Source organism: Mustela erminea, chromosome 13, assembly GCF_009829155.1.
Source record: "Mustela erminea isolate mMusErm1 chromosome 13, mMusErm1.Pri, whole genome shotgun sequence".
In the NCBI taxonomy this organism is placed as follows: domain Eukaryota; kingdom Metazoa; phylum Chordata; class Mammalia; order Carnivora; family Mustelidae; genus Mustela; species Mustela erminea.
Genome location: NC_045626.1, coordinates 4,780,699 through 4,795,559, shown reverse-complemented (window position 1 = coordinate 4,795,559; position 14,861 = coordinate 4,780,699).

Sequence of the window (14,861 nt, the reverse complement as noted above, 5' to 3'; positions counted from 1 at the left end):
TTTGGAAAACAGTGTGGAGATTCCTTAAAAAATTAAAAATAGAGGGGCGCCTGGGTGGCTCAGTGGGTTAAAGCCTCTGCCGTTGGCTCAGGTCATGATCCCAGAGTCCTGGGATCGAGGCCCGCATGGGGCTCTCTGCTCAGTGGGAAGCCTGCTTCCCTTCCTCTCTCTCTGCCTGCCTCTCTGCCTACTTGCGATCTCTGTCTGTCAAATAAATAAATAAATAAATGAAATCTTTAAAAAAAAAAAAAAACAACAAAAAATTAAAAATAGAGCTACTCTATGACCCTGCAATTGCACTACTGGGTATTTACCCCAAAGATACAGATGTAGTGAAAAGAAGGGCTGTATGTACCCCAATGTTCATAGCAGCAATGGCCACAGTCACCAAATTGTGGAAAGAGCCAAGATGACTTTCAACAGATGAATGGATAAGGAAGATGTGGTCCATATATACAATGGAGTATTATGCCTACATCAGAAAGGATGAATACCCAACTTTTGCATCAACATGAACGGGACTGGAGGAGATTATGCTGAGTGAAATAAGTCAAGCAGAAAGAGTCAATTATCATATGGTTTCACTTACTTTTGGAGCATAAGGAATAACATGGAGGACATTAGGAGAAGGAAAGGAAGAGTGAACTGGGGGAAATTGGAGGGGGAGATGGACTATATGAGACCATGGACTCTGAGAAACAAACAGGATTTTGGAAAGGAGGGGTGTGGGAGTGTTGGGTGAACTTGGTGGTGGGTATTAGGGAGGGCACGTATTGCATGGAGCACTGGGTGTGGTGCATAAACAATGAATATTGGAACACTGAAAAAATTAAATAAAATAATAAAAAATATGGTATGGTATTGGCATAGACCACTGGAACAGAATTGAGGGCCCAGAAGTAAACCTTTATATATAGTCAACTAATATTTGATAAGGGAGCTAATGGAGAAAGAAAGAACAGTCTTCTTATTAACTGAAGAAAACTGATAAATAGAAAAACTAAAATCACATATGGAACAATGAAACTGAACCCTTATCTTACACCACTCGCAAAAACCAACTTAAAATGGATTAGAAACAACTGTAAGCCCTAAACCACACAACTACTAGAAGAAAACATACAGGATATGCTCCTTGACATTTTTTGATATGACACAAAAGCACAAGCAACAAAAGAAAAATAAATGAATACTAAGTGGGACTACAGCAAACAAAAAGCTTATACACAGCACAAGAAGGGGAGGAGATTATGCTGAGAGAAATAAGTCAAGCAGAGAGAGTCAATTGTCATATAGTTTCACTTACTTATGGAGCATAAGGAATAACACAGAGGACATTGGGAGATGGAGAGGAGAAGTGAGTTGGAGGAAATCGGAGGGGGAGACGAACCATGAGAGACTGTGGACTCTGAGAAACAAATTGAGGGTTTTGGAGGGGAGGAGGGTGGGAGTTGTGTGAGCCTAGTGGTGGGTAATATGGAAGGCATATATTGCATGGAGCACTGGGTGTGGTGCATAAACAATGAATTTTGGATCACACACACAAAAAAACTGAATTAAATTTTAAAAAAGGAAAAGTAAAAGAAAAGGCAACCTATGGAATGGAACAAAATACTGGCAAACCATCTACAAGATCAGGGGTTAACATCCAATATATACACAAGGAACTCATTCAACTCAGTAGCAAAATAAAACAAAGGATCTGATTTAAAAATGGCAGAGGACCTGAATAGACATTTTTCCAAAGAAGACATATAAATGAGTCACAGGTATATGAAAACATGCCTAGTATTACTAATCATCAGGGAAATGCAACCCAAATCCACAGTGAGATATCACCTCACACCTGTTAGGACAGCGATGATTAAAAGGACAAGAAGTAACAAGTGTTAGTGAGGAAGTGAAGAAAAAGGAATCTTTGTGCACTATTGGCAGGGATGTACACTGGAATAGTCTTTATGGAAAACAATATGGAGTTTCTTCAAAAAATTAAAATAAAAGTACCATATTAACGGGCAATCCCACTTCTGATTATAGATCCAAATGAAGTGAAATAAGCCCAAAAAGATAACTGCTGTGTACACTCCCATGTTTGTCACAGCATTATTCACAATGGTGAAGATATCGGAACAACCTAAGAATCTGTCTATGGACGAAAGGATAAAGAAAATGTATATTCATAATGGGATTTATTTATGTATTCTTCAGTCATGAGAAAGAAGAAAATCTTGTCATTTTTGAGAATGTGGATGACATTACTATAAATGAAATAAGTCAGAAAAAGACAAATACTATATGATTTCATTTATAATGTGAAATCTGAAAAAGTCAAACTCATAGAAACAGAGAGTAGAGTAGTGATCGCCAGGAGTTGGATGGTGGGGAAAGTGGGGACAGACTTTCAGTGAGAAGATGAATCATCTCTGGGGATTGAATGTACAGCATGGCTGACTGCAGTTAAAAATACTGTATTATATTTTAAATATGCTGAAAGGGTTGATCTTAAATTTTCGTGTGCATGTGCACACACACACATACACATACACACAATTATGTGAGGTGATGGAAGTTAACTAACCCTATTATGGTAATCATTTTGCAATATATAAGTGTTTATCAAATCATTCTGTTGTACACCTTAAACTGCTACAATGTGCTCTGTCATTTAAATCTTAATTAATCTGGGATGGGGTACAGATGGAAATAAACTGGTAGGATTTGGAAAAAATAAATATATGCCAGATCTTGAAGATATAGTGCCCCCCGCCTGCAAAGAGAGAGAGAAAGAAAGAAAGAGAGAGAGAGAGACTACTTCAGTGGTAACATTTGGGGATACATAGGGTTTTGCAAAACATATTATTAAATTAATTTTACCTGTTTCCTTTTAGTTCTTTTTTAATGTGGCTATTGGAGAATTTAGATGTATTTATGTGGTTCATAATATACACTATTGCACACCCACACTAGACTATTACCTCTTTAGGAATATATATGTTTTTCTTCACCAATTTATGCCCTGCACTCAGAATAGTCCCTGAATATTTAATAAATGAGAGAAAAGAAGGGAGGGAGGGAAGGAGAGACGGAGGAAGGAAGGGAGACGGGAACGGAAGAATGGATAGGGAGAGGGAGGAAGATAAAGAATCAGTTTTTACATTGATGAAATTTACAAGACTAGGAATGATCCCACGTAGATAGATTAATTTGCCAAGTACCGAATAAGGGATTCTTTCCTTTCCTTGACTCTTCTGCCAGAAATAGATTGACAAGCAGCTTATTTATTCCAGAAATTGAACATAAAGATGCTGATAATTTCACATTGTATCTCCAGGAACATTAAGAAACTACTCCTTTCTTGAAAGGATTTGCCAAGTGCATCTCAGAACTGGCTGGTGAAAAATCTACCAAAGGGTTTTGGTGAGTGTGGGCAGAAGCTTCCCTCGAGTGCAGCTGGTTCTCTATTTGGAGACAGAAGCGCCAGAGTCCACGCCCCTCCCCGTGGGAGCTGGACGCCAATGGATTTCTTAAATGCCAGAGGTGGCTTTCCCCCAGTTGTTCCACATCTCCTGGGTTATTTTTAAAGAATAATGAACCAAGATGACTCACCCACAGCGCTGCAGGAAGGGAACAAACCTAAGTGGCATTAATGTGTGGTTTGCAGAGCAAACGTCTGCAAAAAAGCAACCCTCCCTGCTCCTGCGTCCCGCTAGCAGACGTGCTTCCGCCTCTGATTTCAAGTCTAGCGAAGGACTCGGCTGTGTCCAGCCATCAACAGGAAGAGTCAAAATGAAGGAGAAAGTCAAAACTTTCCCTTCTACTTTTCTTTGTGTTTAAGAAAATCATTGAGTGAGTTCCCAGTGAGTGTTTGCCATTCTTGTCTTTAGCCCCTACCTTTATGTATCTCTCTTCATTCTTAGCTTAGTCTATAAATACTCTTTGGAATTGCTAAGCCGAGCATGTATTGCCATGTTACCTACGGCCGGAATTGCTCTATGTCCACGAAAACCTGGTTTCTCTGCACCTTCGCAGAGAGCTAGGTAAGACGTCTCAAACTTCCTCATAGGTCGGTGGCACCAGTGGTCTTTAACAACCTAGCACAGGCCCCGTCTATATCTGGTTCCTATATTCTCCCCACATCATTTTTCCACCTGCATAATTCCAAGAATCAGAGGCTCCAGCAGAGAACTCCGAGGCCCTTAGTAATGGGAGCCACAAGATAAAAGAGCCTTGTTTTCTGAAATACTACAAGAATGGCCACTGAACAGTTATGTGGAGAAAGTTCTTCCCAAATCTCTACCATGGAGGACGTGGGTGACAAGTGCTGCTGTGCTGATCCCTTTTGGCCAACATTACTAGGGATCAAGAAAGAACAAGCTCCCACAAGGGCTGGCTGGCTTTCCTGCAAAGATCGAAGGGGAAAAAGAACCTAAGGTGGGAGTGTGCATAACTGGAAAAGCCATCTGCTAAGAGGAAGAGCTAAAGTGCACGTTGGTCTCAGCCACAAGTAATGACGTGCACGCCCTGTACAGTGTCTGTCTAGAGGGTCTCAAAACAGTTATGGACTAGGGACTGCTCTATATACCTTATTTGTCCTTTTTTAAATGTGAGCCTTACCATGATTACGTAAGTCCTTATGTGCAACTGTATGCTGAGGTGGAAGAGGCCTGCATAGCATCAGAAGATTCTGGATTTAGCCGTGGATGTTGTGGCTGCCTGGATTTGGACTGAAAATGTCGGGAAGGTGTGAAGGCATTCTGTTCTGCTCAGAAGACTGTGTGTGTGTGTTTAATGACTGACAGGGTGGAACACGGCAGATACTTGGATGCGTTCACAGAACCATTTTCCTTCTGATGAGCACACAACTGTTGGCAGGTCCCAGTCTGTCCTGCGGACAGAAGTAGCCATGTGACAGCTCTTATCAGAAAAAGTGGGCAGAAGTGATGGCTCCTCCTTTTAAGACTGACTCCTACGATCCTCCCACAACAATCTTCCACTCTTCCTCTTTTTCTCACCTGCCAGCCAGCAGGAGATTCAGCAGAGGACACCGGGGCCTCAGAAGTCACACAGCAGAAGTGACGGAGGCCCTGATTTACTATGTGGAAGGCTCCTTTCTGCATCTCCACTTTGTGCTGCTACATGAGGGAGAAATAAACTGCCACGTGGATCTACTGAGATCTGGGAACAGTTTATTGTAACAGCAAGAGTACTCTGCCTGAGAAAACCTCTTTACCAAATTTAACAAAGGTAGTAGAAAAATATCATGCCATTGGGTCATACCGTAAAATTCTCCTAATGATGCAATAGCTGGGTGTTCTCAGGAATTGGAAACCAACAGAAGTATAATTTGGTCCCTTGAAACTTTTCTAAAAGACCATAATTTGTGAAAAATTGACTAAGCACCTATTCCCTAAGGGAAGTTTTCTGATAATCACAAATACAAGAGCAAGAGATGGTTCCTGGACCCAAGGTATTGACAACCTAGTAAGAACCACCTTACATCCACTAATAGAAGTACATTTACTACCTGGGTATTTTCATTTCCAAAGTCCCTATCGTATGACAGACAAGGACAAAAGCATAAGCAAAGCGCTCTCCAAAAGCGTGAGCATGTTACAAACTAAATTTGCTTTCATTTCAAGCCTATTCTTACCTTATTAACGCCATCTTTCAAGTGAACAATGAATGGCAAAAAAACAGACACCAGGAAGGAGAGAGGGAGAGTCAACAGGAGAAACTCCTCAGTTTAGTCATTGACTTTGATTTCTCTTCCAACTAACCCTTCCAAGAGCATTAGTAATAGTGTACTTATGCGATTCTGGAACTCCAGAACTCAATTGGGATTTTAAGAATGATACAAAGGGGTTAAATGACTAGATCATGCGTGCCCGGTCAAAAATGACAGAGATTAAAATCCAAACTAATTCTAAACTTTCATTACCACTCCAAGGAGGCTATGGTGTCCCTTTATGCACAACTATTAGCAATTTCCATACATCTTTAGCCATTATCATCGAGGAAACCTACCGCTACTTGGTACTCATCCTTAAGGACAGTGTGAGTCCAGCCCCCACTCCATGCATTCAGAAGAGCCCAATCTTCTCAGTACTGTTTCCTCACACTGGAGGAAATAAAGCCTCTTAGGTGTTGTTGCTTAATGCTATGTGTTTGTCAACCCAAAGGCTTCCCCATTCCCCGATTACAAATACTGTACCTGAGCTCGCTGCACATGTGAACTTCCTATTCCATTTTATATCTTATTATAGGTCTTGTTCCATGACTTTAAAATCTTTTCCTAAGTATCTTCAAATAGCAAATAGCAAAGAAATGTTTTAGGCAGCAGGAATAATTCATGAGCAAAACTGCTGAAGGCAGACAGAATGTGGGAATATTATTGTACTCTCATAGAAGAAAAGGAATAGTGAAAATCGGAGAGGGAGAAAGCCAAGCAGGGATTGGAGAGAAGTTGTTTGCATGCAGGTTTTTCACTTGAAGGTGAAACGCTTTAGCTTGTTATCCATCAAAAGAACACAGAATTATTTTATGCTGGGAAGGAAATGTGGAACAAAGGCAGGGGTTGCTATGCATCTAAAGCCATGTGAAGCTTAGCTATCTGAATTTACAGGGTGTAAATGCACAGAGAAATACATAGAATTGTTAGTGTCTTTCATTAACTTGAAAAGTTATTGTTATAAGTGAGTAAGATAAAACCACCCCACGGCCTGTTTCATCCTCTCCTGCAGCAAGCCATAAGACGTGCCTGAGCAGGGTCTCGTGTCTGCGGGACCTGCAGCAAACACAACTAGGACAGTTACAACTGCGTCTGACTTGGGTCTCGACTTCATTATAACATGAGGACCTAGAAGTGGTGTTTGTCGTCAGGATTAATATCAGTTCTAATATCTATGACTCGCTGCCGATTCATTTTTTTTCCAAATCCAGTAAGACTCTTGCTGATACTCGTGAATTACATGTTTTAGTTCCTCTTACGGATTGTCTGGAACACACCTTCAATGGCTATTCTAGACTGTTTTGCTTTCCCATGTTTTAACAACACACCTCTTTTCCTTAGGATCTAAACCTGTGTTGCTTGCTAATTAATTAGGCTTCTACTTAATTATAAAGCAGAAAGCCACTTTGATGGAGTCCTTACAATCTGGGGTCTAGCTAGGTCTGCAGAGTCAGCACTGTTGCCTCCCTCTACTCTGAACCCTCACCCATCACTCACATGGGTCTGAGGTTTCCCCTCTGTTGTGTTATCATTCCTGCCTTGGCTAATTCTCCCTGCTGTGCTCAAACTCTCCAACTTCCAGTGCCCCATCCCCGCACCACACTCATGTTTATCTGGGCTCAGCCTCTCCTTCTGCTCCTGTCCCCGAGTCTACTGTTAACATACACGTAAAAACAGAAACAACAATCGTACCTTTGCAAACCTGTGCAAATCTCCCCTCCCACTACCTTCTAACCTGAACTCATATCTTTTCCATCAGCAACACCTGGCTCACATTCTTTTCTTTCTTTCTTTTTTTTTTTAATGATGTATGTATTTATTTATTTGAGAGAGAGAGAGAGAGAGAGATAGTAGGGGAAGGGACAGAGGGAGAAGGATAGGGGGAGAAAGAGATAATCTCAAGCAGACTCCAAGCTGAGCATGGAGCCAGTAAGGGGCTTGATCTCACAACCCTGAGATCATGACCTGAGACTCAATCAAGAGTTGGACGCTTAACTGACTGACCAGCCAGGTACCCCATCACATCCCTTTCTAATATAAGTTTCTCTCCAATATCCCAAACTCATCACCTAAGAAAGGGACCCAGAGCATTCCTCACTTTTCACAGTGATGTACAGTGATGAGTACCACCATCACTCAAAGGTCCACTCTAACAGGAGTCAGCACCACGGGTCCAACAACCCAACATGCACCCCGACTCCATCAACCTCCTGTGACTCAGACCCTCTGCTGTCAATGCTCATACTTAACTTGCCAGAGATTCACATGGCACATTTAGCAAATGTACTAAACAATGCTCCCCAATTAAAGGGCCTGATCATCAGTATTTTTAACTAGTACTGATATGATTCTTATGACCAGATAAGAAATGTTGTTATTATCTTAATCGTCATAAGGATATATGGGTCAGCTGCTCCATAGTAGCTAGTCCAGCTACAGCAAGTGGCTAAGCCTAAGGCAGACATATTTAAAATGAGGATAATAGGATTCTCCTTCTCATCACTCTCCTGTGAGAACTAATTCTAGAAATTGCTTACCGCAGTGTCTGGTGTCCAACACATACACACACACACACATACACACACACCCTACCCCTCCCCACTTGTGCAGGAAGTTCCAACAAGGACCTCAGGCCTCAGTACTGGGTGTCCCACATCCTGGCCTTTGGTTTTTGTGACTCTGAGGACCTGCAATCTCTTTCAGGTTTTGTAGGCAAGTCTACTTCTAAAGACTCAAGAAAGAGAATTGAGGAAACAGAATATAGGGAAGGAAAGCACAAGGTAAGGTCAACAGACAGGGATTTCAAACCATGGTTTTACCAATTAAATAGCTTTAGACAAGCTATTTAATGTTTTAATGTCCTAGTTTCTCAAAGTGTAAAGTGATGATGTGTAACAACTTGCTTCAAAAAGATGTGAGGATTAAGTCAGTAAATACTACGTTAGTATATGTAGTCTTTACCAGGCATGAAGTAGATGCCTGCTGGGATGCTGCTGGTGAACTCAATGGCATATGTTGAGGCTCAATGTTGCGGAAATATCCTTAAAAATAAAATCTTTTATCAACCCAAAAACCTCTCCACAAACGTTGAAGAGAAAGAAAACCATTTTATTATTGAATAAGTATTAAAGAACATTATATGCATCACAGTTTTCTAGGAAATTGCAAGGAAGAAAGACACCTCACCTTTACAGAGCTGAGCAGGTACAACCCACTACGTGTGTGTTCTCAAGAGGAGCACTAGCCAGTCCTCATGTAAGGGACTTGACAGGGCCTTGCTCACAAGCAGCTCATCGTAGAATCACCCAGGAATTGGAGAGAATGTCTGTGTTAACTAACTGGCTTTGTGCAGAGGAGAAATAAACTCCTCTCTTCCTATCTTCATAACAGGAGGTCGTTTGGAGACTTGGAGCAAGAAGCCCACCGAAGTTAGGCTCCCCCCGCCCCACAGAAGCCAGGAGACGGAGGTGCTATCTTCCTCAACGACTGCATTTCAGAAGGATGGCTTCCAGGTCTCTGAAGAAGACAGTCCTGGCTCATGAAGCTGTCCAGGGCCTTACTTAGTTTTTATAAAGATCTACATATGTTGCAAAGAGATGGGGAAAGAACTTGGAAGTTCCCTACAGTAAAGCTCTAAAAAAAGGGAAGCAGTAAATTTCTTCTCATATTTTCAAGAAGGAATTAGTCTCTTAGTTAAAATTTTGTATTTTCCCTGAGGGCAGGTTAGCTATTAAGAGGAGGGAAGACCTCTAAGAGGAGAGAAGAGAATGAGACTGAGGTCACAGGAGGTGGATGGGTGTTTCACCAGCGTTGACGGCCTGATAGGGAGGGTATAGCGTGGGGTGAGCGTGTCTGGGGGAAACCAAGAGGAGATTTCAGGCAAGGGAGCATTGTTGGGATAAGGACACCAGAGAAAGGGCAGTGGATAGTGTTCAGTAACAGTTATAACTCACTTCCTGGGCCAAATTCTGGAGTTTGCTGCGGGAACCACAGTGTGCATGTGCACGGTTCTCTGCAGAACCACTGGGCCAAGTTGTCCTGGCTTCGTTAACCCGGGGTGCTGACCTTAGTGGGGGATGCACAGAAGAGTGAGTTCAGTCCTCAAAAACCTGCAGAGAGACAGAGAAGCAACTAAAATTCTTGTATTTTCAGAGATTTACTTTTTCCTCTGTCAGATCTGATGCCAACAAAAAGCCACTCTGACTGGAGTCTGAGCTCAATTTACTTTCCTATTATTGAAACACATTTTTTTGTGTGTCTACCTATGAAAGATTTAGTAAAATGCTACTTAATAGCACAAATTAGACAGAATGTTCCATGGATATTCCTAATAAATTTTTTAAAGCTCGGATTGAACCCTTGGACATGTTTGGCTGTATCCTCAGTGTTTGTTTTAAATTAATGTCAATATATTAAGTTAAGCTGAGTATTCAAGGCAATCAAAATGAATTACAGTACCATAGGCCCATGAGCACCTCTACCCTTGGGTATGTAACTTGTTCGCCCAATCAGTTGTTCTTGTAAGAGTTTCCAAGATGCCAAATTGTACCACTTCCGAGATTCCTTATTCTGCCCTCAAGCATGACAACATTGCATCATTGACTTTCTTTACTTTCTATTCCTTACAGATATGTGAGACATCGAAAAGCAGTAAATAAAATGAGCTTTGAAAGCTTAAGACGCTTTCCTAAAATACCAGACTTAGATACTCTAAGTGCTGACCCCAGCATTCAAGTCCACAATTTGAGTTCTAACCATCACATGAAGGGTAAGATACACAGGGGGTTACTGTGGCCCGAACTACACACTAGAGCCCTGGTTAACACTGCAGTAATGTTGCTCCTCATCCAAGATTTCTGGTGAGTGCCCACCTCCTTCTTTCCGACCAGAGGGAAGGGCAGCTCTTCACTCTTAAATCTTTGTTTTCCCCTGGGCTCACGAAGTTCATTGATAATTTTTTTAACTTTTTCCCCTAAAATAATTAAGTATTGAAAACACACTTATTTCTCTTTATTTGTCAAAACCATAATCTTCAAAATATGCATTTTACATTAAAAAGACATGGTTTTGAAACTAGACTATGTTTGAGACTAGACTATGAGATTACTCAACTAGGGTTCAATGTTTTCCCTAAGTTATAAATTCACACCCTGCTTGACCCCAAGAGGTTTTATTTAATTTCTCTGTTACAATTTTCTGATTTTTAAGATTTCTGTCTATCCTATGCTAGGGTTATAAATTTTGACCACAAGGATGGAAGTTCTGCAGAGGCTAAGACTACTTCCTTTTTTCATATCATTATCCCATCAAATAACCCCCCTTCCACATGGAAAATGCACAGCCTATGTTTGTTGAATGAATATCAGAATAATGTATGCTAGCTGCAAAGACCAACTGAGTGAACAGATTTGAGTACACACAAGCTAAACTTCATAAACTGACATATTCGTATGAGGTATTGTTTTGAAAAGCATTATTGTGACATGTCAGGAGAGGATATTACCTTAGAACAAGCCCATGGACACAAAATACCAAAATGTCTAAAACACACGTCATTATAAAAGTGTCCTTCACACTGATGAATATATACGCATGTGTTTATAAAGACAATTGGAACAAAAGACATGTAAAGTGACTTTCTCTGGTTCAAGTTATTCTAACTTTCTATTCTCAAAGATGAATTGAGTCAAGATGTTGTCAGACCAGCTCTTTCTCATTAGCATTCACTGGAGTCTGAGAACTATTAGTGGCAGTTGGGCACAGATTGCTCACTGATTACTCTTTCAACAAGCCACATGTTAAGAGCATGAGGTTCTCTGTTTCGCCACATTCTCTTTTATCTGTGGGGGAGCTGCATGTCATCTAGCATCTTATGAATAATTCTTTTACATACTTGCCTCCAAAATTAGATTCCAGTAGTCCTATTTCTCTCTCCATATTGTGTTGGTGTTTATTTGTCTATATTTAAAAATTCACATCACTGAAAGAAAAAAAATCACGTATCTAAAGTAATTGCCAAAAGAACCCAAATTCCTGATAGTGTAAAACTGAGTCAGAATTATTAGTTAGTGCCAAAGTGAGGAATGTAACCTGAAAAGAAGTAAAATAAAATAAAATAAGAAAGAAAGGAAATGTAACCAGAATTCACATTGTAGTGTGTTAGTCTTTGCATTTAAAAGGAATCTCACAATTGTGCCTCAGCTCTGTAGACTAATATGCAATTATGCTAAGATTTTTCGTCAGTTTATTCATCATAGAAGGTAGCAAAGCACCACTTTCACTTGGTTTACCACCATCGGAGTACTCTGATTTAAATTCATGTGCAAGTGGGTGCTCAGGAAGCACACGAGCCCAGTAGCGCCCAGCTGGCTCAGTCAGTTATGTGACAGAATCCTGACTTTGGCTCAGGTCATGATCTCAGGGTCGTAAGATCAAGTTGTGCACTGAACTCCATGCTAGGTATGGAGCCTGCTGACAGCTCTCTGTCTCTCCCTCTACCCCCTCATTCTCCCTAACATAAATAAATAAATCTTTAAAAAAAAAAAAAAAAGCAGCATATGAGTCAATGAGGACATCTGCTGCCTCTACCATAGGCACATTGCAGGACGTGCCACCAAATCATCATGTGACTTTCAAACGCTATAGCCAGGCTTATATTTTAGACACATTCTTACAGAATATGAAATGTGTAATGATCTCTACACAGAAAGAGAAAGGGGAATGTGATACAGAAGGATAAAACTTTTTTTTTTTTAAATTAGCTCACATCCCTAGTGAGGAGGGAAAAAAAAATGGAGGCTAACACAGCTTAATACATCTCTTGGTATCACCTTTGCTCTTAGATGGAACAGAATGAATGTTCTACTCACATGCTATCATAAATTTATAAGTAATATAATTCAATATTCAAAAATATACAGCAGATAATATGAAAACTACACTAAATTTTTTATGTAAGAAAAGAGGAAATATATATGGTAAATATACGAACCCACACAGAGCTGATGGTGCTATAGAAATAAAAATCTGATCTTTGGGTGTTTAAGGACAAAGATTTTTAAAATGACACTATGTTTTGATAACCATATGCCAAGGTTTGCATATCAATCTCATATTTCAGGAATAGAGATTTTAATATACAAATTACAGTATCCCAAGTAAGTATGTTTTACAAAAGTGGATAAAGGTATTTCTAGACCTAGACCTTCTAGTTTAATAAACTTGCACCTTTTTGTAAATGTTTGCCAGGATCCAGTGGAAATGCCTGTTTTAAAATGAACTTAGCAAAGTCTTTCGGCAAGCAGACCCATGGATTTGCTCGCACTGGGGGATGACTAGAATTTTAATAAGACAAATTTCAGCAGTTCATGGTTTATGAACTTTTTCTTGCAGCTTCTCTGACCTAAAAGCATTTCTTTCCATGTGACAACATAACAGATATCTTAGGTATATTGGTCAGTTTTCGCTTCAATAACAAATAGCCTCCAAATCTCCATGGTTTCCAACAACAAACACTTACTTCTCATTTGTGACTTTGTGGTTCAGCTGAAGGCCATGCTCCAGGGTCTAGGAAGAGTTCAGGTCTATCTGGTGTAGGCTCCATTCTGCCATCCAAGGAGAAGGAGTACAGGGTACCTAGGACATGCTCTTCACATGCAGAAGACAGGCAGAAACAAGACCAAACCAACCCACACAGCACACGTAAAGCCTTGACTCCGCCCGTCACTTCTCATACTCATTCACACTCCAGAGCAAGTCCATGGCCGGGCCAACACCACTGGGACAGAGAAACAAATTCCCCACTATGGGGGAAGAGAACTGAACATCTGCAGAAAACAATGTTATCAAGCACACTTTGGTTCTAAGGGGTATATTTAATTATTCTTTATATCTTCTTGCTTGTTAATCAATCAGAAATACCCTATATTTCATTTCTGACTGCTGCCTACTTGTTTCTGGGCCATCATAACCATAAAATGACCAGTGGTGAAGGTTTTCAAACTGTCAAGGCAAAGAGACAAGTCCATTTCTTCTCCTACGTCACTTAATGGATATGGTATCTTACCAAGGCATCTGCTTTACAAGGTGATCTCTGAGGCTTCTGGCTGGTTAGGTGTATCCATTGGTAAGTGGCTGGGTCAGAACCCACAGCCATGTTGGTCTGACCCAGGCACCTATGCTGTGTCGCTCCACTTTGCTGTCTCATGCTGGTTCACCGCATCATACTGTCCTGTACTTTGCCCCAAGCCAGAGTTAATGTCCCTGGATCGTCACCCCTTGGATATGTTACCACTAAGTAAATGACATTCTCTTATACTCACCACAGATTTGCCACATCTGCTCAGAGACCTACAGCACTGACTTAAATATTTGGTGATAAACAGGGTGGATAAACCACCACTAGATGCCAGAAAACTAAATGTGCCTCTCTGTGAATTCCAAAATACATTTTTACTACTTCTGTCTTTATTGGCACCGCAGTTTTTCTGCCTGAAATACAAGACTCGCGAAGAGTCTCGAGGCCAAATTTAGCTTGATTGCACTTTCTGAGATTGTGACAGTTGCAGAGAATTGAAACTGCTGTGTTCTAAACCCTGACTTATAGAATTCTTAGTTCATGTGTCAGGACAGACTCTTACTTAGTCTTTCCTTCTCTCTTCAATATTGGAAGAAATGATAACCAGATCACAGAGAAAGTCCTCTTTATTCACTTCGTCCAAGTCTGGAGAATACTGAGTTCCCCTAAATCAGTGGTTTTATTACCCATGGAATCCTTTCTTCAAATGACATTTTACAGTGTGAGCCTTTTCTGCAATCCTTTTATGTGGACCAGAAGACCCTATATTCTGACGGTGTCACTCTGGTTGAGAAAGGAGCAAGGGGTTCAGCTCTGCCTTACCAGCATCCCCCTGCCGACCCTGATGCCTTCCCTGCAGGGGCCCAGCATTCCTGGGATCGGAATTTGAAGCCAGTGACCTAGATAAGAAAAGCCTCTCTGACACAGGCACTTAGGTTTGATTGTAGAAGGCACGTTTGCGGTACCTCACTCCTCCAGTGGGCCGCCAGCTGCCATGCCCTGTACGAACTTGAGCTGCTCCCTTTGCCTGCAGTGACTCTTATGTCCATGAACTTA